The 27,599-nt window shown below is 50.7% G+C and overlaps 2 long non-coding RNA genes across 6 annotated transcripts in view; one reads left to right on the forward strand and one right to left on the reverse strand.

Moving 5' to 3' along the window:
• Positions 1-27,599, forward strand: part of LOC104141147 (uncharacterized) — a 122,558-nt gene that overhangs the window by 82,438 nt on the left and 12,521 nt on the right. For 3 of the 5 annotated variants that reach the window (XR_011134796.1, XR_011134794.1, XR_011134795.1), the window contains one exon: positions 20,169-20,391. The exons of the other annotated variants lie outside the window; for them this stretch is intronic. This is a non-coding gene — a long non-coding RNA (uncharacterized lncRNA). The remainder of the gene's footprint in view (positions 1-20,168; positions 20,392-27,599) is intronic. 5 annotated transcript variants of the gene reach the window in all.
• LOC138061162 (uncharacterized) lies at positions 12,397-27,365 on the reverse strand. Its single transcript, XR_011134793.1, has 4 exons — positions 26,581-27,365; positions 23,921-26,012; positions 14,610-22,890; positions 12,397-12,678 (listed from the first exon to the last, which is right to left on the reverse strand). It is a non-coding gene; the product is annotated as an uncharacterized lncRNA (long non-coding RNA).

Consider the following 27,599-nt stretch of genomic DNA (forward strand, 5'->3'; position numbering starts at 1 on the left):
GCAAAGCGACTGTTGTGCTAAATCATTATGTGTATGCATGCACACACAGTTTGTCGTTCTGCGTGTGTGTTGCCTAGATCAAATCTTGTTGTTGCCTTACCAAGGGGACAGGGAGATTGGATGTGAACGTGTTTATGGTAGGATTATCCAGCTGCTTCTTGGTTTTCAGTAAAAGAGAATAGCGTACTGATTTTAGGAAGGAGTAATTGGAGCTGAGCACAAGTAGGCCGGAGGCAGAAAGCGAGAATCTAAAGCCTCGAAAAACATCCCTGATCTTAGTGAATTCTCGATGACTGCGGTCAGTCGGGTGGCTGTTCTTCGCTGAGAACAGGTCCTGATGTACTCGTTACATGTGCGCTGCTGCATCTCTGGCTTCCCTTCTGCTTGCTTCAGTGTCAGAGGGGCTGGATTTCCTCTTCATGGGCTGCTGGGATCTGACATACAGACCAGCTCCGTGCTGGTGAAGGGAAGGCTTGCTTACAGGAGAAGGAAGGTCTGCCCCAGCCAGGGGTGTGTGTCAGCCCGTCAGGTTCTGCCTGCCCGAGGCTTGGCTGAGCCTCCCCTTCCCCGCGGGAGCTTCCAGCCTGTAAGCCAGACAAGTACCTGCCTCCAGGGCAGCTTCATGTCTGCGGCGAGGAGTCCGGATATGACTGCAGATCTGTCCATGGGGGTGCTCAGCCCCTCGGTACTACTGTGTTACATAAATGCTGACGGTGTTTGGCCTATATTGGTTTTTAATTGTACTTTGTGCCTTTGGAAAGTAGACAGAAACCCAATGGAGGATTTTTCTTGGTGCCAGATTTGAGTTTCATTTGTGTTCTGCAAATACGGTGGTTTTATAAAGGTAGCCCTTCACAAGCCTTTAATAGGGTCATATGGGAGGAACTGTTAACAGGCTGTGATGAATGTAGCTTGTTTGGTTTGCCTGTTGGTAAATGAAAAGGGGAACGGCTGTCTCATACTGCAGGGGGAAGATTGCCTGGGCTTATCAGCGGAGATAATAGATTTGTAAGAAGAACTTGCAAGCCTCCCTCCCGGTCTCAGTGAGAAAATCCAGGGATGACTCAGCCCTTCTAGCAGCGAGTGCTGGGGTCGCTTTCTGTCCCTCTGCTCCAAGCTCCGTGTCTTGCTGCCTTGCAAAGCCTACACCTAGGAGAAATAATCTCACAGAGATGGAAAAAAAGTCACAGAAATCCCACTTTATTACCTGCTTCAGTGGGTCTCTGTCAAACTCCTCCTTGGCCGCTGGAGAGGTGTCTGCAGTATGAGCCTGAAGGAGACCTCAGCCTGGCTCGGATGTCTAATTGATCCTGCCGTGAAGTTACAGTCCTGCTCGTTGCGAGAAACGCAGCGGGCTGCTGCGAAAGCGTGCTGGGTGCTGTCAGGTCAGGCCACAGCTTCACTGCAGCAAGAGGGAGGAGGGTAGCAAAGGAGGGAAGGTGATTACTGAACCATAGCAGGGTCACAATTAGGACTCTGGGCTCGGAAAGCTGCAGCCCTTAGACAGCATCTTCAACCAGCTGAGAGGCACAATGCAAAGAAAATCATCGGTGCCCTGCAGAGTTTGGCAGATACCATCCCTGGACCTGGGAGCTGGGCTCAGCAGGAAGAGTGAGGGAAAAAAAATCACGTTAAAATTATTTCCAAGTCCGTTCTAATCAACTTCAAAGCGTGTGGAGGGAGAGAAGCTCCTACTGCCCGCCATGCAAGAGCAGGAACGGCCCGTGCACAGGCGCACGTGCTCTTCCCCACGCGTTGTAGAGCTCATGCACATCACCACTGCACGTGCAGTCCTTCAGCCAAGGTAGCAGACGCACCCTGTCTGAATCCCTGGCTCTGGTCACACCTGCAGTTCCCTTACGCCTCTGCTCAGCTCCTGCTCTGTCTGGGCAAGGCGCAGGCTGGGACTGCCCCCATACCCTGTGTGACTCGAAGGGGCTTCACTGGCTTGGGGCTTGCAGTCCTAAGGCCTGGGAAGAAGTGGGAGGAGGAAAGGGAGCCTTTGCAGCACATGCTTTTGGGAGCAAAGGATTGCCATCCTGCTGGGGGGTTTCCGTTCCCAGGGGGTTAACGGGCCACAGCTGTGCCAGGTGTTCTGCGGTAGTGGCAGGTGGACAGATACGTTGGTGCAATTTATGGCTTGGCTTGTTCTGATGGAAATGGATGCTTTTGGGAGGTTGGTACCATCCTGTGGATGACTTTCCTGCTTTTACTACTTCCAAGGTTAAATGACAAGACGGCAGGACAAATTCCCATTACCTTGTGGCCATCCATCAGGATTACGTTGCCCTGTGTTGGATCGGACATGTCAGGCTGCAGTCCATGTGGCGTGCCGTCTGAACGCCCAGGCGTCCCTCCTCGCAGGCTCCCTGGCACTTGAGGGGAGCAAGAGGCACTTGTGGGCAGTGGGTCTTTGCGATCATGTAGCTGTGGGCTCTTCTGATTGCTGAAGATGAGAATCTGTTGAATAAGGTCAAGGTAGAGCTCAGCAAATGAAGAGTTTTCTGTTGATTCTGTGGCTTGGCATGGGACAAAGGCCAACGGGCTAGATGCTTCCTTACACCCTGCGCAGTCATTTTTACCAGAGCTGGCACTTAACAGCACTCAGATCAGCTTTACATACGTTTTTTGAGTAGGCAGCACAGAGAATGAGGCTGGAGATTATTTCTAGTCTTCCCTAAAATTCTGGAGTTGATTTCACCGGTGCAAAGTGGTTGCAGAGTAGTAGTAAATCAAAATGAAAGTGTTTTGGTTTGCAATGCACTAGGTCACAGTGTAAGCTAGACATCAGAGGAGAGCTTCATCCCCCTTTTACAGTACATGGTAAAATGCATCTCTTATTTCAACGATGCTCAGCGGTTGCTTAACAGCTACATGCAAGAAGGAAGAATCTGCTGTAGTTGAGTGACATTTTGAGGGAATTTATATCGAGGGGGAAGTGAGAGTTCAAAGTGAATCAGAAATGAAATGGAACTTTAAAGCTGTTGACACTGATATGGTTTGGCTAAGAAATGACTGCGTTTAGGTTGAGCCTATAATTCTGAAGGGTTGAACCCTTCAGAAATGCGGTCAAGGAATTTGCAAACCAGCCCAGAGCTCTTGCTCTTTCTTGTCTCATTAAAAGAGAGATGCACGATTGCTTTTTCCTTCTACACCTCGCTCTGTGTAATAAACCTGTTCTCTGACTGCTTAAAAGCCTGCGAGATCCTGTTGTCTTGGAGTTGGAATGACACTTTTAGCTCGGTAGAACCCTTTCAATTAAGTCAGCGGAGAAGAACTGAACAACAAGATAAACAGAGCGCTTTGTCTATTTAATCAAGCTGGGCGCCTGCCTTCGACATCGCCGGCCGATATCTGCTTACACGAGAGCAGTAGCGAGCAGGGGCTGTTCAGCACAGGAGTTTAGCATCTCCTCCATGCAGAAACCAGGTGGCTGCTGTGTCGGTTAGGGGGAGCGCAGCGTCTATTCTGTGGGCTGGGACCCACCTCGCACGGACATTTTCCAGGGTGTTTGGTCCAGCCTCCGTTCTCAGCAGATCTGCCAGCAAAAGAGCTGATCCAGGCCAAATTCAGACTTTAGAGCCCTTTTCTTCCTGTCTCCTCTAAAGCCCCCCTTCCCCCTCCTCCCCGGGTCCCGTGGCGGTACAGTCAGGGTCGGCCCTGCACGTCGCTTGCTTTCCTCCAGCACCTGTACCCCGGCTGCGCAATGATGCTCCTCTCCAACATGCTCCTCTTGCAGGAAGCCAATTACAGTGTATTTATGCCATGGGTGTCACGTCCTGGTGTCACAGCATGGCAAGGAAAATCTCTCTCCTGGGTCCTTGAGGGATCGTCGCTGTTTTTCTTCTGATCGTTTGTTCTTCCTTGTGCTTTGCAGCCCCTTCTGCAGATTACATTTACATACTTGCACACACAATGACAACCACAGGTGAACGGAGGAAAAATACAGAGCAGCTCCTGAAGCAGCAGTACTGTCCGAAGAGCAAAGGCTCCTGCGTGTGCAAGGGCAGCCTTCACAGCGTTGTCAGGAGGTGCAGCGACTCTCTAAGAAGGAGGGATTTTTTTCTCCTGGCGTTTTTGTGCACAGGGCAGGGCACTGCGGCTTGTTTTAATACGCTGCTGCAGCTCTTGCTTTATTGAAGCAGCTACTGACAGATCTAGAAAGATTTGATCACAGTGAATTCAGGGAAGCAGAGGCCTATCTTCTAAGGCAGAAATAAAATTTCTATTAATTTTGATGTGAGAGAGGTATTGCAAGAGCTGTGCCCAGTCCAATTATTTGCCATCAAGAACACCGAGCGCTTCCCCAGCACGTCAGTTATGAACGTGTCAGCTTGCAGCAGGCAAGGGAGCTGCTGCTGTCACCTGTGGCAAAGGTGCTTTACCCAACACTTGCTCTGCAGGGGGAAATTGCCTGTGGAAGAGGGGGAGGAAGGACAGAGCCGTGAGGAGGAAGGTGGACCTTGGCAGGGAGGGCAGGTCACCACCGTCATCGCTCTGTCGGAGCCGTGCCTTCTCTAAGCCCTGGAAAGGGTTGCTGTTTTTCTTGAGGTTGTTGAACCGCATGCAGAAGGGAATGGAATTGGGAAGCAGAATGGAGGATGGATGTGTCATATCTGTTAAGCTGTCTTGCTGTCATGGGCTGTTCAAGTGCCTGTATTGAAAAATAGTCTTAAAACAGAAAATCTGCCGTTCTCTTCAGAATACAGGTCAACATAATTTCTGCAATTTCAAAGGCTCCCTCTCCCTCCTGCAGTAACATGTGCTCAGCACAGCATGTCTTTTTTCCTTAAATTTTAACCTAATGTGATTCATTAGTCAAACAAACAGTTTGAGGAACAATAACAGCAATCAAGTAATCTCAAGGTTTGCATTTTTTGTTCCTAGCAGTATTAAGAGATGTAAAAGTATATGACATGCAAAGAGAATGCTGACTATTAGATGACTTATTTAGTCAGCTCAAAGTGAAAGCAAATTAAACGGTTCATCTAATCGGAGTGAATCTCCCGCACAGCGCTCACTTTGGTTAGAGTTCAGAGCTTTCTTGGACTGGCACAGCCCGATCCTGGCTTTGGAGGGCTGTCACAGGGGTGTTTTGCAGGTGCACTGCTGATCCTCGCCTCTGCTTCTGGCCAAGGGAGATGGCTGCTGGCCTAGGAGGCTTCCAGGTGTGGCAGCACCCATATCCATATGAGGAAGGAGCCCGGCCCGGCACCCTTCCAGCATCGGCAGCCTGTGGGGACCCTGGGGACGCCCCGGTCAGGAGGGGAGAGCAGCAGGGCTGGCGGGTGCCGTGTGAGAGGCAGCAGAGCGGGGCTCGGCCCGGCCCTGCCCTGCCGTCCCCCATGCCTCTCATTGGCACCAATTTTTGGCACGTCTGAGGTGGCGGCTCCTGCAGCTGGGCTAGGGCTACAGCTGGGCTTCGTCCTGGGGTGCAAAGGGCTGCGTCTGCCCTCGTGCAGCACGGGCCATGGGCTGTCCTGTGCACGGGGGTGGATTCGGTTTCACCCAGGGCTCTCGCAGCAGAAACGAATGGGGAGACGCTTCCTCCGGACTTCGGGAGAAATTCAAATCAGTGGCCTGCAGGAGACAGCATTAGTGACAAGGTAATTATGAAGATGAGTCTGCTATGTAGCTGTAGATGATAGCTTTATTTGAAGCTGTCTTAGAGAAGCTCTCTGCCCACATAACTTGCCATATTCTGACGCACTTAGAGCAATAAAATATCTGGAGCGTTTCTGTTCCCTAGTGGGCTGTGTTTTCAAAATTGAGACAATACTAATATTTAAGAAAATAAATCTTACATGTGACAGAATTTTAATAAAAGTTACTTGGACTTGGATTTGACTAGTGCAAAACGAAATCTTTCATGGTACAGATACTCTCAGGGAGGGTATGAAACTGTAAATGTTATTCAGAAAAGCTTCATGCAGCAGTAGTAGGAATAGGGTTAGGTTACTCAGATACTGGAGGGATCTCAGTGGAAGAGATGTGACGGTTAACAAAAACAAGGTGCTATTTTTTTCCAGGTGGGGAAGCAGGCATCCGCAGTTGTTAGGTCTTGCCCTTTCCAGGGGCCCAGACTTCCTCACCAAGCCTGTAGGAAGCGGGATGTTTGTGATTTGAAGGCCCTGTCCTTCCAATGGCGGCCGAAGCCGGAGTCCCGTTGAGCCACAGAGACGTCCTGACCCGATTTGCAGGTAGAGCACGTGCTCTCTTTCGTTCCTAAAGATACCTTCACGAATGCAAATGCTCAGATAACGTGGCATTCCCAGGCTGCCCTGGCAGTGGGGAATCCTGCAGGGTGATTACAGACAGGGGAGTGTCTTCTCGGACCCAGTTTGCAGCCTTGCAGGCCAGCAATGTTTCTGTGCTCTCTATTTGCGTGGCAACTTCTTAATCCTGCCCGTACAGATTTGCAAGCAGCAATCTTGAGAGCCCTAATCTGATCAAGTTTGGTTAGGCCAGCAGGATACATGCAGCTCTCAGAAGTGTAAACTGGTCATGAATCAGCCTGGAGTAGGCACTTGTTTGGTCACCTAATAAAGGGAAATGTGCTGGATGAGGGTAACTGATGATCTCTGGAAGAGGTGCTGTACATCACAGCTCACTATTTCACAGACCTGTGCTGCATAACTTACATGTCTCGACTTTGGCAGGCCGTATTTCCTCTTATGCACTGCCTGATGTTGAAGGTGGTTAATGATGCCCTGTCTCTTTCTACTAAACAAAGCAATTCACACGCTGCTCGGCAACGCCATGAGCTACAGCCCACACGGAGATATGGGGCTTGCAGTGACCTTGGAAATTTTTAAAGCTGGAATTATAGGACACTCAAATTTTATTAACAGAAGCTTTTACGTAAGCTTGGGACCGGGGTTGGTGCTGTGTATGCAGTACTGAGCAGGAGATGTGAGATGAGCAGTCTGGCATAGCAGGACTCTGTTAGGATCTCAGACAAGTACTTTCACTTATCTGGGCCTGAGTTCCTCTTCCTTAAAATGGTGAACCTTTGTCTGTGTAGGCTGCGAGTCATTTGGAGTAGACCTTGCCCCTAATATTATAAATAGCACATGGCACAACAGAGCCCTCATTTTGCTTTTAGGGGTGGGGGGGAGGGTTTGGGATACTACCATCCCATGGGAACAGTGCCTTATCAACTGGAACTTAGTAGGAAAAACATCTGAGCACTGTGTGCTTAGGCTGTGTTTGCTTCCTTTAAAGCTGAAATACAGACTTTGTCCCCCACAGATACTTCGAGAAGATGCACAAGAACTAATCCTGTGTCTTTGTTAACCATGACAGACTGTAAATTACTGGACTTGGAAAGACTTGAAGAACTCAGTCTTGTATTTTTAATGGTAAAGATTGCTGGATTTAATCAGGGCCTTGGCATTGGCCTTATTGCTGTAGCAGGAGGATATTTGACTCAATCATGCAAACTGTTAAATGACAGATTTATGTGTTAGTTTTCCTGGGTGATCTCCATAGGTTGGATGTGTTTCAGAGGCATGAAAGCACGAGGAGAGCATCAGGCGCGCTGATGGAGCACAGAGCTGGGAAGGGCAGCGTTAACCTGCCAACGATGGCGGCTGCAGGCTCTGCCAGCCGAAGCGCGGCTGGCACAGCAAGAGGCCCCTGCGCTGCTTTGGGAGGGGGCCACAGCCCAGCCTGGGCTGGGCAGGCTGGTCCCAGTTATCATGTCACTGCAGGAGAAGCGAAATACCTCAGCTGAGCACTGCAGCCCCACAGAGGCAGCCTGTCCCGGATAGCTGGCAGGTGGCACGAGAGGCGGGCAGGCGTGTGACCCTTCCTTTGTATGCAGCACTGGGAGAGCCTGCGAGGCTGCTGGGGCCTTCACGCATTTAGGAGAGTCAGCTGCAGGAGTCATGTCACTGTGCAGGGAAAGCAGCTCTCGTTGCAGTGAGAGAGGGAGTTCACAGGTCCCCTGCGCGGGCTCCCTGCATGGGGTGTGGGGGGGGGTACTGCAGCTCTCCGGGTACCTGCCTCCTTCTGCAGCTGCCATGAATGTCCATAACGCAGCCTTGAGGGCCTGCCCTCGCTACAGCACTTGCAGGGTTTGACTGCATCGGAGCAGGAAGGTTATTGGCACGCTTTTTCCACCCAAGGTGAATTGTGTTCATAAGCCTTCATCTTAAAAAGTAGCGGAGAGTATGCAGTTGCTCCTGCGTTACCTTCCAGGCCTGTGCCCCTCGTAAGCCTCCTAATGAGCTTTCTGTAAGGCCGTGAGGAAATTAACAGTTGACTTGTGTATATCCAAAGGTTTGTTTGGAAAAGGCCCCAAGGAATGGTGTCTCACTTGTACCATCAGTCCTCCTTACTGCTTACTCAGATATTTTTATTCTTTGTTTTCTGTGATGTAAACTTGCAAACTTTTCTCCTCCTCACTAGAGCCCGGAGACACCAGTGTTTGTTTCTGCAGATTTGCAGAGTTAATTTTGCATGTTGGAGCAATGACAAATGTATGTCTGTTCCTGGCAGCTTTGAGCCCAGATTTGCCTCCTCCTTTTTCCTTTTGTGATTATTACACTGGGCAGCAGTCAGAGTTTACAAAGCTCCGCGCTCTGGCGGGGGAGCTCCAGCTACGGATGCTTGGATCTCGCAGCTGGTTCTTGGGCGAGGGTGATAGAGCAGGCTGAAGCATGAGTCCTGCTTTTAGAGGCGGCGCAGTGGCTTGGCGTCTCAGAGAAGAAAAAAAAATGCTGTAATTGAAGTCTGCCATCAGAGAGGGGAAGGCACAGTTCCTCCTGTTCTGCTTCATAAGCATTCAAGAGATGCTGTGCAGCCCAAATGCAGATCAAATAGCTCAAGCCTGTCAATCACATCTACCTGACAACAACAGACTGCAAAACAAATACCCAAGACATAAACCATCTCTCAGGTTGGGCAGTCGATAATAGTGGCACGTGAGTCAGGCTGAGGCAGACAATATCACCAGGAGTTTGGGAACAGTGCAGAGCAGATCACATCTTTATGCTCATGTGCTCTGGGCTGGGACACGGAGCAGATCGCAGCTGTGCTGGGCGCTGCACATTTGCTGCAAGGGATGTGTCGTGCACTGCAACACTTGTAACTTTGAATGACCGAGGCCAAGAGAAGGAGAAATGATTTGTTCTACAAGTCCATCAGCAAAAAAGAACCCTTAGCTCAGGCTGCCTTAGCTCAGGCTGCCCAGAATTACCGTGCCTCCAGCTGGACTCCCTTTCGCTAGTCAAAGGAGGCCAAAAAAAACCCTTTATATCTGCGAGAGCCAAATCAGAGCGTAGGAAGAGGAGTGTTGTGCAAACGGGCAGCTGGAACACCCCTGGCTGGAAGCATGGCAAAGATGGTGGGCGGGGGAGCAGAAACAGGAGCAGGGGTGGCAGTGAATGCTACGGGCAAGGTACGTTTGTTGTGGTGTGCAGCTGAGGCAATGGTATCTGTGCATCCCCAAAAACACATTTCACGCTCGAGAGCACCCTTGCCTAGACTGCAGTACTTTGAGTTACCCAACTGCAAAATTTCCTTCTGCTGCTGCTGAGTCTTGGGGTAACGGGAGGAAAACGTTGGCGAATTTCTGCTATTAGTATCTCTTCCAAACTTGTCCGCTTTTCCACTCTGATTCTTGAGGGTACAGCCAGGCTTAGCGTATAGCAAATCGATGTTAGCATCCCTGCATGCTGTGCTGTGCAAGTGTGATGTGGTCTAACTCCTTGGCTCTGGGTTCAGGTGGGATCTGAGCTGTCCCTCTCCCAAGTCTCTCCACTTACCTCCCTTGGTGCACTCATCGCCTTTGCAGGTGAAGCCCAGAGCTGTGTATTACAGCAGTTCAAGCAAAGTTCATGTGCTAAGTGGGCTTCTTTCAGATGACGCATTAAGCAGATGGATTATAGGAAGGAAGGGAAACGAAAAACTAAAAGCAGCTGGCACATCCACTAGCTGAAGTGTCAATTGGTGTCTCTCCATCACCTAAAGAAATGCAGCACAAGCAGTAAATTAGTTTTCATAGCATAACTTGGAGCAATCTCATTTCAGAGAGGGCCAGATGAGTTGCACACATCTTCTGACCATCCCTGTGACATCCCCAGCTGTGAAAGCAGCAGTAAACTGCAAATGGAAAGCTGCTGCCTGCGGAAAGCACTGCTGCTGCTGCTTGCGTTCCTCGGAGGAGGTGGCGGAGGGCTGGGCAGGGGCAGATCACAACGGGCTGGGTTTTCCCGGAGCTGCTCCCTCAAGAAACGGCTGCTGCAGAGCTGCGTCCCCCCACCATCAAGGGCAGAGCAAGGGTAGGGCTAAGCATGTGGAAAAGGGCAGTCTGTTTGCTTCCCTTCCACGTTCATGGATTTAGCACGGCTGTGACCTGACTCCTGCCTGAGTGGGCCACGCACAGACACGGGTTGTGGCCCAGTGTCCCCTAACAGTGCAGATGTAACGCCCCTCCCTGAGTGGCTGCTCAGCCCTGCGATTTGCATCCTGTGGGCTGGTCTTGGGTGAGCTCAGCCTTACCCAGGTGTGGTGCGAGTGAGCAAGGTAGCCTCAGGCCTGGGTGCTCTGCCTCCGGAGGTCATAGGGTTGCTGTAACCAGCTCTGCTGCATGCGAGGCGGAGCAGGGCTGGATCACACGCTGGGCAGGACAGGCATTAACTGCAGAGGATGTTTCTTGTCAGAGAAAGTCTGCAGCCTAAACAGAGCTGAGTTGCCTGATGAGGGACTGTTGCATTGGCAGCCAGGCTGTTTGGCTCCACTGGTCCTGCCGCTGCCTGAGGAGCCTTGCAAACAGCCTTTTTGCCCAGTTTGGTCCTAGACTGTCACTTGACTGGAGGAGTAACTTAAAACCAACTTGTCTGTTCTTCTACAATCAAAATGAAAAACGCATGCAAAGTTAGACTAGCTTTATTATTCATTAATGGCATTAATTATTCAGTGGCACCCCTTGAATAATCTCTGGTTGAAGATACTTGCAGCAGGAAAAACTTTTCAAGACAAGTCAGCACAGTATGCTTTATTCCACAAGTAGGATCAGAAAGTATTCAGGAGGGGACAAAACGTGCAAAGGCAGCTGATGTAGAGCAGAACGACCTCACAATTAAGGCCATGGGGCTCCAGGGAGCTGCATTCGATTCCTGACTCTCCCCAGGTCTCCAGTGACCTTGCCAGATGAGTCTCTTGAGCCTCTGCTTCCTGCGATGGAGGAGCCAAGAGACGTTTTTGGCAGCAGGGACGAGCGAGCCTTGTGAGCCCCTGCAGCTACCGCCTGTCTGTTACCCAGGGAGATGGTGAGCTTATGTGATGCTGGTAGCAAAGCCCCGTTTCTTCCCACGTGGTCACAGAGGGTCTGTGTGCACTCTGCATGCCTTGTCTCGGGCAGCACAACTTTGCTGCCGCTGGAAGGGAGTGGGAATGGGAGAGTCCTGAATGGGACAGAGACACCCGAGGCCTCTGTTAACCCTGGAGAGAGCTGTAGTCTGGTGGTTGGAGACAGAGGCCGTGTTGGCAGGACACGTGCGTTTTCTCCCCAGTTGAGAAAGGGGGACGAGTGCTGAGGTGACGGCGGAGCTCTGGCCCAGCCCAGAGGAGCCTTCAGCAGCTCAAAGCAACGTGAGCACCAGATCTCTGATCCTCAGAGCCCTACCGTGGCCCAGAAGTGTCCTGCCTTCAAACATCAGCATCTTTCTCATCTTTGTCACCCGCTGCCCACACGTCTCCCCCACGCTGCCCAGGCTGTTAAATCATTGCACAGATGGTCACTCATCTCCCCCTCGCTGGCATGTCCATTGCTTCTTGTTTTACCTTTTTCCCCTTCTGCTTTGAGCTGGCTGCTCTTTGCTTTGCTAGATCAGCTGTCCTCTGCTAACGGGTTTGCCAAAGCGACTGAATAATGATAAAGCTTTAGTTTTCCTATTGGCACCACTTTTTGCACTCCTGTGCGCCCCTTGTGCCCGTGGCAGTGGTGGCAGAGCTGTGTCCAGGGCTTGGCACGGCACTGCTGCCGACCCTCGGGACTTGTCCCCCTTTCCCAACTAGGGAGAAAACGCGTGTATCCTGCCAATGCAGCCTCCTGAAACCGCACCAGTCCTGACCCCTTGTCACAGCAGAGGCTGCAGGAGCTCTGGGGTGAGCCACGCTCTCCACCTGTGCTAGGAAATTACTGTTTGAAAAAGTAAAAGTCACTTCTGTTTTCTAGGAAGGCATTTCAAATGGGAGCATTCAACAGCCCACCCTTCAAACTGGCTGTATCTTTCCACATTTTTTTGAGGCGGCGTTAATGGAGCAGAGGATGCAAAACAATATTAATGGAGCATGATGCATGTTCGGTGCAGGTATAATATGATGTGTGCAGGGCTAAATTGAATATTCCTTCCAAACAACAAACCTCCTCACCAGGACTGCAGAAGGGGGGGGGGGGGGGATGGGAGATGTGCACATATATAGATAGATAGATAGATAGATAGATACACACACACATATATATAGTTCTAATGAATAAGCTGTTTAAATAAATTCCCTGCTGACCTGCAAATCTGTAGCCTCTGCAATTATTTAAACTGATCTGTTAAAGTTTGCCATGGGGTGAATTGGCTGCCATCATGCAATGCTGGCCAGTCCATCCTCCTCTCATTCCTGCTAGGAAGTAGCGGACTTTCTGGTTTTGCACTGAAGTTCCATCTTAGAAGAGAACTATTGAGAAATAAGAAATAAATGTAGAGCTTTGAGGGGTTGTTTGGATTTTCTAGATGTTGAAGATACTTCAACATTGGCACAAACTCCTAGAGGACATTGTGGCTTCCCTGTCTCACGTGCCTTTCCAGGAGATATGTACTTTTACTAAATACGAGTTATTGCTTTTACTACAGGAATAAACTGAATGTCATTTTCCAGCCTGTGCAATACAGCAGCCTGGATCTGGGCAGGTAGAGCAGAAGCTTCTGCTCTTAGGAACAGCCCCCCACCGGCTTTTCCTGCGTTGGAGAGAGGGCTGCGCCCATCGGTCCCACAACACACCGCTTGTGCCTTGCGACTCGGAGAAATTCACCCTTGTTTGAGGCTGCTCTGTCACACCAGCTCCATGCAAGTCCTCTTTTGCATTCCCCCGCTACCCCAGCCGCGTGGTCCCCAAGGAAACTCCATTGCATGCAGGAGCTGCAGCACCTTCTCGGCACCTGTGGGGCTGGTGAGGCCATCACACTTGCTCGCCCTGCTTCCCCTTGTGGTTCATTGACCCAGATGGTGCGGCACCAAATAATAAATCCATTCAAAAAGGGATGAGATAAATTCGCAACAGATAGGTCCAGTGGTGGCTGTTAAACAAGATGTTCTGACTGCAGCTTCTGAGCTGGAAATCCCGAAGCATCCAGCTGCTGGAGGCGGGAAGTTACATTCGGGAAGGAATTGCTTCCTCCGTGCGTTCCCTGGTCACATATCCTTCACCAAGCACATGCTGTCACCCATTGTCAGGGACAGACCTGGCCAAACGAGCAGTCTCTCTGAGCCTCTGCGCTTGCTGGGTTGGGTGATTTATGCACATCTGGCTGTGTGATGGAGTGCAGCTGTACTGCATGGCCTGGGAAGAGTCTGTGCCCTGAAAAGATGCCTGCGAGCATTCTGCCGCAACGAAAACGGGACAGGAGACTTCCTCAGAAGGGAACATGCACAAATCCCAGGAACCTCCCTCCCTGCCTGCCTGCTCCTGCTCCCAGGCTCACTTCTCCGAATATCCTTGTTCGACATACATGGAGAGCAGTACAGGCATTTAATGAACCAAACTCCACTTAAAAAAAGCTCCTCTTCACACCGATTCCTCCTCCTGGAATCAGTGAGTGAGAGAAAAAAAACTGCAGGAGACAGATATTAGGCACTTTGCTTAGAAGCTCAGGCACGGTAGCAGTAAATGGTAAGAAATTAGGCAGAACGTGGAAGCCAGGAGCCCAGAGCGTTCCTCCTGCCCTTGGCACAAACCTTCCTCTGAACTCTCTCTGGGCAGGAAATTAAAAAGTCCCAGCTAGTCAGCTGCTTGATCCCATTACCAGGCACAGAAGGAATCCTTGCTGAAAGCCACCACAAGCTCTACTGATGCAGCCACCACACAGCTGAATGGTGGTTTTAGTGTTTGGACAAGGAAGGCAGGCAATTACAGCAGCATGAAATCATCTCACGCATCCAGAGAGAAGAATTATTGGAGCAGCAGATTTGGGTCCAAGCCCAGCAAGAAGGGAGCGTTAACTGCAGAGGAGTAAGCCGCTGCAAGAGAGCTAGTTGCAAAGTCTCTCAGCATTTGGCAGGTGTGCTCTCCTGGCAGGTCTTTCTCTCTGTCCTAAGTTTATTTCTGATTTGAACCTTATTTAACTGACAGGCTGGAGAAGGCTTTTTAACCCTCTGGTTGCCAGTTCATCTGCCCTTTTGCTCGGCTATGGGTTTTAGCGCTCACTACATTGCTTGGCAAGATCAGTTGTGGCAGCTGCATTATTTTACCTGGACAGAATCTGCAGCATCTGCAGAAACAGCAGGTGCCAGTCTAGTTAAATGCTTCATCATATAATGTTGTTAATAATAACAATAATAACAATAATAACAATAATAATAATAATAATAATAATAGAAAAATCTCTTACATGATGTAATTATGCAGAGAAAGGAGATTGTTTCTTCTGAGGATAATTGTCTTGAAATCCCCTGTGTGCCACTGGTTTTCACATCCTTGGTCACTGGCATGGGTAACTTGCAGCAGAAACACTGGGCAGACTGGGCTGTGGAGCAGATGTTCTTGCTGCATCTTGGCCAGGGTGTTTGCTGCTTCAGTGTCCGTGTCATGCTTACTTGGGGGCTGTAATTTAGAGAGGAGGTCATAAATTAGCTTGGCAAAGAGTGCTGCTATTGCTTTATCCTGATTTTCAGCTGTACTTGTGCCGAATAAGTAGTGAAATTCTATGGTCAAACTCAAGCCTGTTACTCGGGCGATTTGAAGGATGTGGCAGAACTTCATAGTTTCAGCTTTGGTGGCCAAAGCCTCCGTCTCCCATGGTCTTCCCTGTGCATCACAGGACTCTCTCAGGACAAGGTCTGCATCGGAAATGCGACCTGTTTAACTGCACGAGATCTGTGGAGTTGTGCTCTCCTGCAGGGGCACACACACGCTTTACATGAACGAGTGGCTCAGGAGAACAAGCAGGATCTTTGAGTGATGCCGACAGGGACGGAGAGGCAGAAGCCAGTGTCATGAGAGCAGTGCTCCTGTCATGTTAGCCTGCCCAGCCACTTCCAAAGCGTCAGACAAAGAGGGGGCAGGCGGCATGGCACAGCACCACTGCTTTGCTGGCGAAGCCCAGCCCGCGCTTCCAGCTCCAGCAGCTTCACACACAGCTTCGTTCAAACCACCCCATTTCTCCTGCAAACTAAGCAGCCAAAGTGTGGCACATCCAAATAAATTATTTTTTTAGTTTGCATTAGCATTTCCCCTCACCAAAGTCAGTTGTTTTTATATCTAATTTCAGCTGCCTCACTGCCCAGTTCTTGCACAGAGTTCCATGGGGTTTTAAAGTTGTCTTTATTTATTTAGGACATTTTTTTTCTTTTGCAGTGTTAAGACTCCCGTTTTCCTGAGGGTTTCAGGTCAAGTGCATTGCTTGTTCCAGTGCATAGCATGTGGCATGTTTATCTGTAGCAGAGAAATTACTTTCTTTTTGAGCAAGCATGTACCAAGAGGTAATTGAGCACATTGTTCATTCAAGGTTATCTGCTCTCATGAAGCTTGGATAAAATCAGATAAGCAATGATTGTTTCCCCCACCTAAACTGCTTCCCAGCCATATCTTGTAAATCATTATGTACAATGCACAGAAGCACAAATAGGCCAAAACAAGGGAAAGCCAACAACAACAACAACAACCCTGGCCTGTGAGGAAGAGTAAATCCAGTTAGGATTCTTGGACTTGATGTGCTGCTTTCCCTCTGCCATGTGTAGGCTGCTTGGGCTGGTCTAATGGGCTCATCTGTCTTAGTCCTGGTTTGTGCTTTGGCGTGGCGGGGAAACGAGCCTGTGTTTAAGCTCAGCGAGTTCTGAGCCATGTTTGCAGTCGCCATGCTGACCCTCAGCACCGTGGTACTTGCATGCCAAGCTACAGACCGTGCGTTGCAAGAGCTGCACTGGGGGATGGGGCGAAAGGGTGCGAGAGGCATGGGGGTCCCCAGCAGCGGTCCCACGGTCTGGCCAGGGCCAGGAGGGTTCCCCCTCTCTGATGGGTTGCTGTTGTCATGCAGAGTCCATGAGACTCCCCCTCCAGGAGAAGGGATGGGACTAAACCATGCAATTGCACTAGCAGCAACAAGAGGCAGCCAAAGCTCAGTTGTGAGCTGCTCCATGCCGCAATGCCGCCTGACAGCCTGTCCCGAGCTTGCCGCAGTAGGTGCCACAAGGCAATGGCTGCTTTATTTTCATACTGATAGAGATCTGGCTGGCATCTAACAGCAGAAGGAGTAGTTGCATCAGCGGGAAATAAGGCTCTCGTCAGGGAAAGGTGCTAGAAACCTCCCCTGGAAGCTGTTATGGAGAGGAACATTTTCCAAAACAGAGGTGCAGCCCTTCAGCTGGTACTGTGACTGGACAGTTTGTGTTACCGTCTGCTCTCGTTAGAAAGAAGACGAGTTCAGCAAAGCAATGCGGACAAGCGTGGTGCAGCGACGACTGCTTGTGTCTGCAGAGGGACCGAGCTGCAAGCGAGCGGCTCCCCTGCTCATCCCTTACTTTCCAGCCTCCCAGCAGGGATGGGGGCTGCAGCACATCCTCGGTCACCCCTTCGGAGGAACTGTTTCTTGAGCCCGGCGCTGTGCTCTGGACGCCGCTCACAGTCGCTGCCTTTGCAACTGCTGCAGTTTTACCATCTGTCCGGTGCTGGGCTCCCTCCAGACAGTGTTTTTCTCCGAAGGACTTACCCTGAGCTCCCTCTGCTCATCAGAGGGCATCAGCAGGAAAAGACACTGGGTTTGATGGCAGGTGCATCTTGGAGAAAGCTCTGAGTCCTGCTTTCCCAGGCTCAGCATGCCTCGTGCTGCCTTTTAGACTGCTAGTGCCCACTGCTATAACTTGGTGTAACCATTACTAGAGATGTGACTTAAGATGCTGCCAACCCAGAGTCCCCACTGTTTTACTGTCCCTGGCTTGCTGGAATAAACCATATTGCAAGCTCCTTTTATCTGATTCATCTCTCCAGTTTCCTTGAAAACAGATCACACTAAATTCCTGCAAAGTTCACATTTCAGAGACATAAAAGTGAAAGAGGATTTTAAGAGCCTGCTGCGGCAGCTCAGCCAACCCCAGAGAAATGTGGGAACTCCGCGCATTCCTCCTTTGGTACAGAAACCATCAGGCTGATGGGGCCATACAAGTTTCATCCTGTTCAGAAATGGGTCCTATGAATTCATCATGCAGGATGATAACGGCAAATACACAGAGCTCCATGAAATGTCCTCTTCCCAGATGAGTGAGATAGGGATTTCTTTGATCTGAAAGTCCTGTGTTAGGGAGGAGGGTTGCATTCTCTTCTCAGGTTCTGCTTTCAGCAGATGGCAGCGACGAACGTAGGAAACATTCAGTCAACATCTGGGATCTTAATCATGAGTTTTGCAAGTGCCATGGCTGGTTTGAGGGGGTGCCAAGCACGCAACAGTGTGTGTAGGCACACACAGAAGCATGTGCAAGCCTGACACCGGGTGTGTGTGTGTGTGTGTGTGTGTGTGTGTGTGTCTGTCTGTCTGTCTGTCTGTCTGTCTGTCTGTATCCGTGCACTGGTGTGCATGCACGAGCTTTGCACCTGACAAAGCTCAGGGGGTTGTAAAACAGAAACCTGCACAATATCTTGGAGAAAAAAAACAATCTCCTGAAACATTGTTTCCCATGATGCTGCAGCTCATACCAACTTTCTCTCAGCCAGGTCAGGTCAGATCCTGGCTGCCGCAGCTCATTAACTTGATGTTCAGGACCATCTCTTGCACGGCACAATTCAGTGCTGCTTTGTGCCACTCGCAGCAGCAAACTGGTCCTAAAGGCTTACCATATCCTGGCAGGGCAGAAAGAGTGGATCTCCTTCACAGGTAGTACCAGCAGAGCCTGCACTTCACAGCCCATGCGATTCTGGCTTATTAACTTGCAATTTCTAAGCAGAGCTCGCCAAAGTATGACCAAGTCTCACCATTTTATCCCAGCCTTTAGGACACCTTATAAAGTCCCAGGTTCTGGAATCAGGTGACAATGAGATAATCTTCACCTAAAAAAGTGACACACCTTTTTTTTTTTTTTTCCTAAAAGAAAGCATGAATCCTAAGGGTCCAAGAAGAGACAGAAAATGGAATAACCTTATTTATTTCTTATCTCTTGCTTGATAAGCCAGTTTTGTGATGTTTTGGGAGCCTTCATCTATTAGTGGCTGGCAGTGGTGCAGGAAGGATCACAGGTTTTACTCGTAGTCGTAGCAGAATGAAAGGAGCAGGATGCTCGGACTTTGCCCTATTTGTCTGTGGTATTTTAATAAGGAGCAGAGAAAGGCTCGGTGCTGCCTGACTAATCCCGTCAAAGAGGGAAGGCTGCTCTCTGCAGGCCGTGGAACAACACGAGATGCCTGGTGTCGGTCTTGTACAACTTCCAAAAACGCAAACCCAGAAGAGCCCTCAGGGAGTGTTGTTAGCCAATAATTTACTTTAATTAAGTAAAAGTTATGTTATTAATATCATTTAAACATGTTCTCAGTAGATTAGTACCTTCCATTGGCTGGATGTGTTTGTGCAGCCACTCAAGGCTTTGTATATGTCATGGCTTTAGTCTCCTGTTTTTCAAGAGCTTCCAGTGGCCACGCTGAAATAACGTCATGAGCATGGGCCATTACCTTGTATCCCACAAATAAATATATCGGGATTAATTGGGAGTTGCTATCCAGTTCCCCCTGATTTTATGATAAGATGAGGCGTTAAGTGGACAGGAGGATACGAAATTGCCCTGTTCAGGCAAATGAATCTACTTCCATTTTGCACCGTGGTTTGCACCTGCAAGAGCGGAAGCCGGTGGTGATGGAGGGGCCAGGCCGGACCCGCAACGGTGGGGGATGGTGCGAGCCGGGCTCAATGCAGGGTCCTCTCCTGTTCGCCTCTGCTCCGTGCCCTGCTGCAGCAGGCATCCTCCTGTCACGTCCTCTCTAACCCACTCAACTGAAATAACAGCCAAGGGCCCACTCCCCCTCTCTCCCTGACCGTATGAATAATTCTTTTCAAGTACAGAGATTTCCTGCAGGAACAAAGGAGGCATTGAAATTGTGGCTTCTGCTCACACATCCCTGGTCTGTCTTGCCTTTTGATGTTTCACTCTTCTGTGCCAGACCGGGCGCTGTCCCCTCCTTCCCGTGCACTCTGGGTGCGAAGGCAGCTGCAGGCAGCAGGGCTAGTGCAGAAATACCAAGGAAAGGGGATCTGAGGGCTCCTGGGCCCTGTTTCCACTAAGCCCTGGGGCTTGGTGCCACCTGGGTGGTGGTGGCGATGTTCTAGGACTGCAGCGGTTCCTTGACCCCCTGCTCGGGCAGTGGCCACAGATGTTCACCGCCTCCCCCTCCAATGCAGCCTATCCATTTCAGGCTTTTCTAGCATCAGATTTTTGCAGCCCTGTGCTTTTGCCCTGACTTCGATATAGCCTGGTGTCAAGAAGGTTTCCACACTGTTGCTATCAGGATGGATTCAGGTACTGAGTGTTTCCTTAAACTCGTTTCTGCCCCAACTGCTCTTGAATGCAGACTGAGTTCATGCTCCTCACTTGCACCCGCTGTAGGAGCGGGATACTTGCCTCAGTTTTCTAAGGGAGATGTTCTGTGTTATTCCCCTATTAAAGGCCTCATTGATCATTCTTTCTGTGTTATTCTGCTCAGCAGAGCTCATCACAGATGAGACAAATGCATCTTTTGGTCGATAGGGACTAGGCAGATAAAAACACTCACAAAATATATATAAAGCCAAAGCTTGCACAAACAGAGCTGGTCGTTAACAAGCTACTTAGGACAAGGCAAATTGGGGATTACTGTATTAAGTACAACAAGCAGAGTTGCTGAGCTGGAAAAGGGATTTTAGCTCCTACAGACATGTCAAGTCTCATGCATTATGTGTGACGTTTATTTGGCTCCTGCCTCCTGTCCTCCCCAGTGGTATCTGCACCTCATCCCTTGCAATGCACCTCTGCGGCCTGATCCCAGCAATGACGCCATACCAGCTAGGGGGTCCCGGATCCCCCGAGGAGACTACAGAGGAGAGTCAGCCTGCCTGGCCCCTGCCCATCACATGAACTGAGCTGAGCTGCCTGTCGTAGGAACCCAAAGTCCAACCGGAAAAGACGAGAACTATTTCTGCTACAGGAAATGTGCCAGAGGTATGAACAGCAACGACAAATCACTTTCCCTACCATGCATGCTAAAAATTGTCCTCCTGACTGCGGCACATTAGCAGAAACACCCTGGTTAATGTATCAGAGCGTGGCTTCTAAGCCAGCTGGGAAGGAAGTGCAGAAGTGGATCCAAGAGACTTTGTGGTTACAGCAGAGGCTTTGTGCAGCATCTGCAGCACATGCATCAGCGAGAGCAGAGTCAATGCGCTCTTCTGGCCACAAGTTAGCATTTACAAGCTGCCAGTCAGGGGGCCGTGATGGTCTGCCCTTCTGAGCACCATCACTCGCCAACAATCACACCCCATGCAGGAGGTTGCTTTCCATCACAGTCAACAGCTCACTTAAATCGACAGTTTGCCATGGAGCTAAATCAAAAGGAGAAGGAGGGTGCCCCGGTTAGATTTACAGAACAATGAATTTATGGCTGCATCCAGTTGCCCCAGAACTGCTTCTCTTTTCCACTGTGACTTTTTCTAACTTTCATCCACCAGATTGCATCTGGCCACCTTTTGCCATGCTCAGGAGCTATTTCCCAGCTGTGGAGACATTCAAGAAGCACAAAAGTTTCCTCTTGACCTCATCTTCCACAGTCAAATAATTTATATCCCTCTGTCTCTAGTAAAATATTTATATCCCAGCCAAACCGGTGACAACGATTCAGCAGGAAAGTCAGAAGCAATAATTACTTAAGTTGACAACCTCTAAGTGACCAAGTTCAGGGCCTGAGCCACAGATCAGCCACTTACTTGCAGCCTCTGCATGCTGATAGAGTTAACAGGGACGCTTAAGAAAGTGTTGACCCCAGCTGGAATTGCAGCTGTAGCAAAGTCAGCAAGTAAGAAAAATCCTCTTCCAGCATCACTGCAGTCTAACATGTGAACCATGATGTTGGGTTAGCTGGAGGATCCGGAGGCTTTGGGGATCTGTCTCCAACAGCGTTTTCCTTAAACTGCCAGTGAAAGTGGCTTTGCCTCAAGACACCAGACTGTGAACAGGAATGGCTGTGGTCAACCCATGGTCCCTTCTGCAGCTCTGCTGTTGCATGGTAACACGTTGTGCAACGAGCTCTCCGGGTCTCCCTGGCTGAGTTCCCGCAAACTGTCCCACACAATTACACACGCTGCTCGCTCTGCCTCGGATTCTGCAAAGCCTATAGGCCTCAGGAGTAAATCATAGCTAAATCCCTGGCAGTATTTAAAAAAACAACTATCTCTGATTCCAGTTCATTACTGGAATGAAAAAGCATCATTGCCAGAGCTTAGCTGGAAGTGCTTTCTGTCTTCAGATCAATATTTCACCTGAGACTGATGCACGCTGTATCCAGAGAAGAAATTCCACTTCTGTCTTCTCTGGCATGGTGCAGCCACCTGTCACCTGCCGTTCCTCAACATAAAGCTTGGATTTTTGCTGAGCCAGCATTTCTGCCCACCACTGGGTCATTGGTATAATTGTAACTGGCATGACATTCCCCAACATGTGTAACCTAAAGGGCAGCCTGGTCAGAGAAAATGTCTGCTTAGTTTCCCCCAATGTAAATCTTGCTGCCAGCTCTGAATCCATTAATAATTTTAATGCTGGATTCAGAGGAATGGAGGAAGAGCAGAGAAGATGGATTCCTGCTGAAAAATCAGTGCTCAGGAGCAAAGGGCTCTCAGAAATGTTCCTCTGCACACCAAGAGAGAAGCAAGATGTAATAGTGTTTGCTCACTTAGAGCTGAACAGCACACTGGAGAGCATCGCTGCATGGGGAAAAGCTGCCGTATCCTTATACCTGCTATTAACTTACTTTTAATACGTACAGACCACAAGTTCCCATCCCCACTTGACCTTTCAAACAACTGTATTTAATTGTTTCTAAACAACATGAAATTGGTTTCAATTAGAGGCTAATGTGATTACCTAGGCCTCCATAAAAATAAAAAAATTGCAAAGAACAAATGAAGTAATTCACCAGGGCTGAAGAAGGTAACTGTGTCTTGATAATTGCCTGGTGTTAACAGTGCGGGGAAGAAAAACCTCTCGGCTCCCTGTTGCTGGGAGGAAACACTCATTTGCTGAGCCTGGGCTATGGAAAAATCTCATCTGCGTGTTAATTACTGTGGAAAGTGCAAGTGGAGGCTGAGCCCTCTGCGTCCTGGACTCCGCGGTTACTTCAGACCCTCAGCAAGGAGGGCGGGCGATTGCACCGGCCCGGCAAGCTCATGCATCGCCTTCTTGTTGGAGCACGACTGCTCGTCCCAGGGCTAGCAAGCGTGCTCTGAGCACCCACTGCTTGATGCACTCGTCTCAGTGGGGCACGTGTGGGAAGGGCAGGGATGAGCCAGGTCACCACTGTGCCCAGGGGCCTTTCCACCTCCCCTGTCAGCTCCTGCCTGAGCACACCTCCGGCTGCACCTTGCCTGGCGCTAGCAACTCTGCCGGTAATTGGCGTGTGCCGTGGAGGGGATAATCCCGCTGGGACAGATGCTTGGCATCACCGCGTTGCTGCAGGGAGGAGAGGGAAGAAGAAGGATTAGCCGTTTTAATGCATTTAATCTTAGGAGCTGTCTTCTCCGCAGAGCTCTGCGACCTCGAGAGCCTGTGGAGATCCCTTCCCTTTCATCCTTTGCCACCTCGGGGAATTCGCTCTGGAAGTTCAGCCTGTGCCTTCAGGGCGCGCTGGCCTCAGAGTCAGCGTTGGGTTTCAGCCCCCCAGCTCGTTCGCCCGAGCTGCAGAGCCCGTTTCCGTGGCCTGAACTCCCCACCACGCGGAGGGGCAGCAAATGGCCGTTTCTTCCCATTCCTTCCCTCTCCTGCGGGGTGAAACGAGGGCAGGCGCTGCCCCCGACCCTGCTGAGCCGCTCCTGCGGGGCGAAGGAAGGCGAGGGAGCGTTCCCGGGGACCGGCCGGTGGGAGCCCCGCTCTGTCCAGCCCTGCCCTGCCCCACATGCGAGGCTCTGCTGTCCCTTCCTGTCCCCTCCCCTCCCGTGGTATCCCATCCCCTCCCCTCCCATCCTGTCCCATCTCCATCCTGTCCTGTCTCCTGCTGTCCTGTCCACCTCCCCTCCCCTCCCCTCCCCTCCCATCCCGTCCCATCCTGTCCTCTCCCATCCCATCCCCGTCCTGTCCACCTCCCCTCCCCTCCCATCCCCTCCCATCCCGTCCCATCCTGTCCTCTCCCATCCCATCCCCGTCCTGTCCCCTCCCCTCCCGTGGTATCCCATCCCCTCCCCTCCCATCCTGTCCCATCTCCATCCTGTCCTGTCTCCTGCTGTCCTGTCCACCTCCCCTCCCCTCCCCTCCCATCCCCTCCCATCCCGTCCCATCCTGTCCTCTCCCATCCCATCCCCGTCCTGTCCCCTCCCCTCCCGTGGTATCCCATCCCCTCCCCTCCCATCCTGTCCCATCTCCATCCTGTCCTGTCTCCTGCTGTCCTGTCCACCTCCCCTCCCCTCCCCTCCCATCCCGTCCCATCCTGTCCTCTCCCATCCCATCCCCGTCCTGTCCCCTCCCCTCCCATCCCATCTCACCACACCTGACTGGGGCTTCCGGGCCCTTTGTCTGTGCCGCAGCAGGTTTCTTCTATTAAATGGGTCCCGTCGAAGCTCAGAGCTGCTCTTGAGTGCCTCCTTGTTTATCAATAGCACGAAGGGAAAACCCCATGGTGTTTCATTGAAGCGTTAGCCTCTCCTTGGGAGCACTCACTGATCTTGTGATTTTTTAAATCTTCAGAATCTTTTCTTCTGTCTCTAATGAAAGGGCTGAATTTAAGAGATGATTTGATGCCAGGTTGTTAGCTCCCAGATAGGTGACTATATCAAAATTACTGTATTCTTTTATCTAGTAAAGTCAGTGCGCAAGGTCCAGTTGGTGGGAATTGAAACTCGGAAATTCAGACTAGAAAGAAAATGTGCAATTAATTAGCTGGGAGGGTAATTAGCCATTGGAACACACTGCCAAGGGATGCGGTAAATTCCTCATCGTGAGGAGTCTTTTACCATCAAGTTCTGGTATATAAAAAAAGGAAAAACAGTTTCATGTAGAAAACTGGTGACAATGGAGTTCTCCCAGCTGAGCATGGAGCCTGGGCTGCACGCGGGTTTTGGGTGAATGGCCAGAAATGCCACTCAAAGGGACACCTCAGAGGGGGCTTCACGGTCGGGGGGGGATGCTGCAGCTGGGGGTTAGGAGCAGGCAGCAGCAGGACATATTGGCACATCCCCTCGAGCCTGCCAGGGCACCAGGCTCAGCGCAGTGCAGTTACCCACAGGGGAAAATAATTTGAAGAATTAAAAACAGGAGGAAAGGAGCTTTTGTGCTTCAGAGTCAAGGGTATTGGCATGATTCCCATGTCATGGAATTTCAGTGCAGGTTTCATCAGCGTTATTAGTGTTAAGTGTTATAAAGTCTGTAGGTGCCACACTGTGAAATTAGCATTTCAGTGGAATCAAATCACTCCCGTCCCCCGGCCCAGCTGCAAGGAACAGAAACACTCATTTAACAATGTCATTTCAGCAGAGGTGAGCTAGCTCCATACACGGGCATAACTCTCTGAATTGGAAATTTATAGGCATGCCGTGCATGACCTATTTAGCTTCAAGCAATATATTTTACAAATGCAGTGGCAGGGAGTAGGCGGGGGGGAGCCTCCCTCCTCCCCCAGGATGCTGTGGTGAGATCGTCAGCAGCGCTCGTCTAGGTCTCCATTGGGGGAAAAGCCAAGGTGTAGTATTAACATGAGCACACGTTTGTGTTGCTCGCGCTTCGTTACCAGCGGGCTCTGCCTGCGGCAGGTTTCCAGTCCAGCTTCGCGCTGGCAGATCCTCTGGAGCAGTAACATGCTCGCCACCTTTGCTTAAGCTGCCTCTCCCGTCCAGGTGCTGGAGCAGTAAATGCACACTGGCTTCAGTTAACTTCCCTCCTGTCAGTGCGTTTGACCTGATGTGTCTTACCATTAAGGGCAGACTTGGATACCTCTTAACTGGTTTCGAAAACCATGGTGGAGCCTCAACCGAAAGGAAACACAGCAAGGAGCTGCTCAGAGACCCAGATGTTCCATGTCCCCCAGTCTTCACTGGCTCCTTCCCAGCCATCACCTGGTTCCATCTTGCACGTAGCATCTTTCTGTGCATAGTATTTTTCAAGTTAGGGTGTCCAGAGTGTCAATGTCCTCCCCAAACTGTATTTCAGGCTCCTGTGTAAAACAAGCTGGTTTTGGGGGAGGCTCTGGGAACTCACAAATTCATTATCACTACCCACAAGTACTGTAAGTTGGCACACAACAAAATTGAGGCGAGCTCATAAAAATCCCAAGGGACAAATTTTAGGTTCTCTTCATTTACCTTCCAGTCTGGGAAATTTTAATAGTCAGATTTTCAGCTTTTCCTCTATAAACATGAAGATTAGTCTCTTACTGTTGTTCTGTCTTTTTCTTAAAAGGTGAAAGACAGGATTCTCCCCAAACCACGTGGTTGTAGGAGTTGAAGGCTAGGATAATACAAGTTGGCAACTTGGTAACCGTGTGTGTTGATGTTCATCAGTTTAAATTTCTCTTATTTGTCAGGTGCTGGATAAGCCGATCTCAGCCAGGGTGAAACCAGTGCTCAGCTTCAGGCATGGCTTCCCACCTGTAATGAAATCAGGCTAAAAGCAGAACAAGTGGCTGAAGCCACCAGCTCGGTTCGTGGGCTTCAGAAACGTGCCATAACTCCTGCGGCAGCAGCCCCCAGAGCAGCACACGAGGGCTCGTGCGTGGAGAACATATGTGAGCGTGGTACTCGGAGGAATAACACCCGGCGGGGGGGGAGAAGGGCTGCCTGCTGAAAAGGGGCTCTGCCCCCCGCACCTCCCCGGTTTTCGGTGGGGGCCGCCTGTGCCCGGAGCCTGCAACAGCAGCTGTCGTCCCTCCCCTGAGCCCTGCAGCTGCCTGACTAGTGCCAGGAGAAGGAAAGGTGGCAGCACAGGGCCGCCCGCTGCGCTGGTTAATTGGCCTGTGCATCCCCCCTGCTAAGCCTGTAAAGGATAAGCACAGCACACAGTGGAACAGTCCCATTTGATCCCCCAGTTTAATTTGCCTGATTTGAAATTATTCAAATACATTAATATATAAAGCAGCCAAGCCAGCAATCTTCTGCAAGGTGATGAGATGCTGAGAGCAAATATTTTAGGAAGAAACAATGCATGAGCAGGTCCTACCTGGTGCTCAGTTTAAAAGCTGGTCACAGCATGCGCGTCTTCCAGTATCCCTCTGAAGGCCTGAGCTCACCACCTTGTCTGGAGCCGGTTTCAAGTTTAAAAACAAGTTGCCAGCAGTGTTCCCTTTTTCCAGCTACACTCACCCATGGTCTTGAGTCGAGCGGGTCTCCTCATCCCAGCGCAGGGCTCAGATGGTCTCAAGGCACTGCATGCGGGAGCGTGGCCGCAGGGCCAGAGCGCTGCCCCGGCCGGGACGAGACACGGGTTCTGCTGCTCCGGCCGCTGCCAGGACGTACCACTCTCCTCCCCGCTGCCTGCCCTTCTCGGCTCTCCCCGGGCCTGGCCTCCTGCCTTTGCTCCCGCTTTGGCTGGGTCACGTCATAAATTCTGTGCTTGTTGATCTTAGTGCAGAGGTAGTTACTTATTTTTTTAATCCTCTGCCTTCTGCAGCCCGGGTCACCAAACCCGCTTGCTACCGTCCTGTTGCGTCATTTGCGGGACATGGTGACACTGCGGGGAGCTCGCTCCTCATCCTCCTCGTTCCGCCCAGCCAGCTGTCCCGGCTCCGAATCACTGGTGCGGATCACAGCAATGTGTCACGCTTTGGCATGAGCCAGTTCTGCCTGTTGGCAGCTCATGTGTAAATAAATAAATAACCTCATAAATTACAGCTCAGCTCCAGGATGACTGGCTGTAGCTTGCGGCAGACGTGGCGTCCCTCCAGTTCCTCCGCAAAAGGAAGCTGCTTTGTGGCCCTCAGCATCAGCGCATCCCCAGGCCAGAGATGAGCCAAGCAGAACTGGTTGCAGCGCAGCCCTGGGGCAGGACGCCGGCCAGACCAAGCTCTCCACCCCCCAACTGCAGGCCACGTTACTCCCTTTCTCCTGTTCTTTGCACTACATCCTATTGTATCTGAGCAGCGCTTGGCCGGGTAGTGCAACAAGCCGTCACCATAACATTAATTAATATTAGCGAGAGAAAGCAAGGTACACGAGTCTGTTAACCCTCCACCTGAGCTG

Source organism: Struthio camelus, chromosome 16, assembly GCF_040807025.1.
Source record: "Struthio camelus isolate bStrCam1 chromosome 16, bStrCam1.hap1, whole genome shotgun sequence".
Lineage (NCBI taxonomy): Eukaryota > Metazoa > Chordata > Aves > Struthioniformes > Struthionidae > Struthio > Struthio camelus.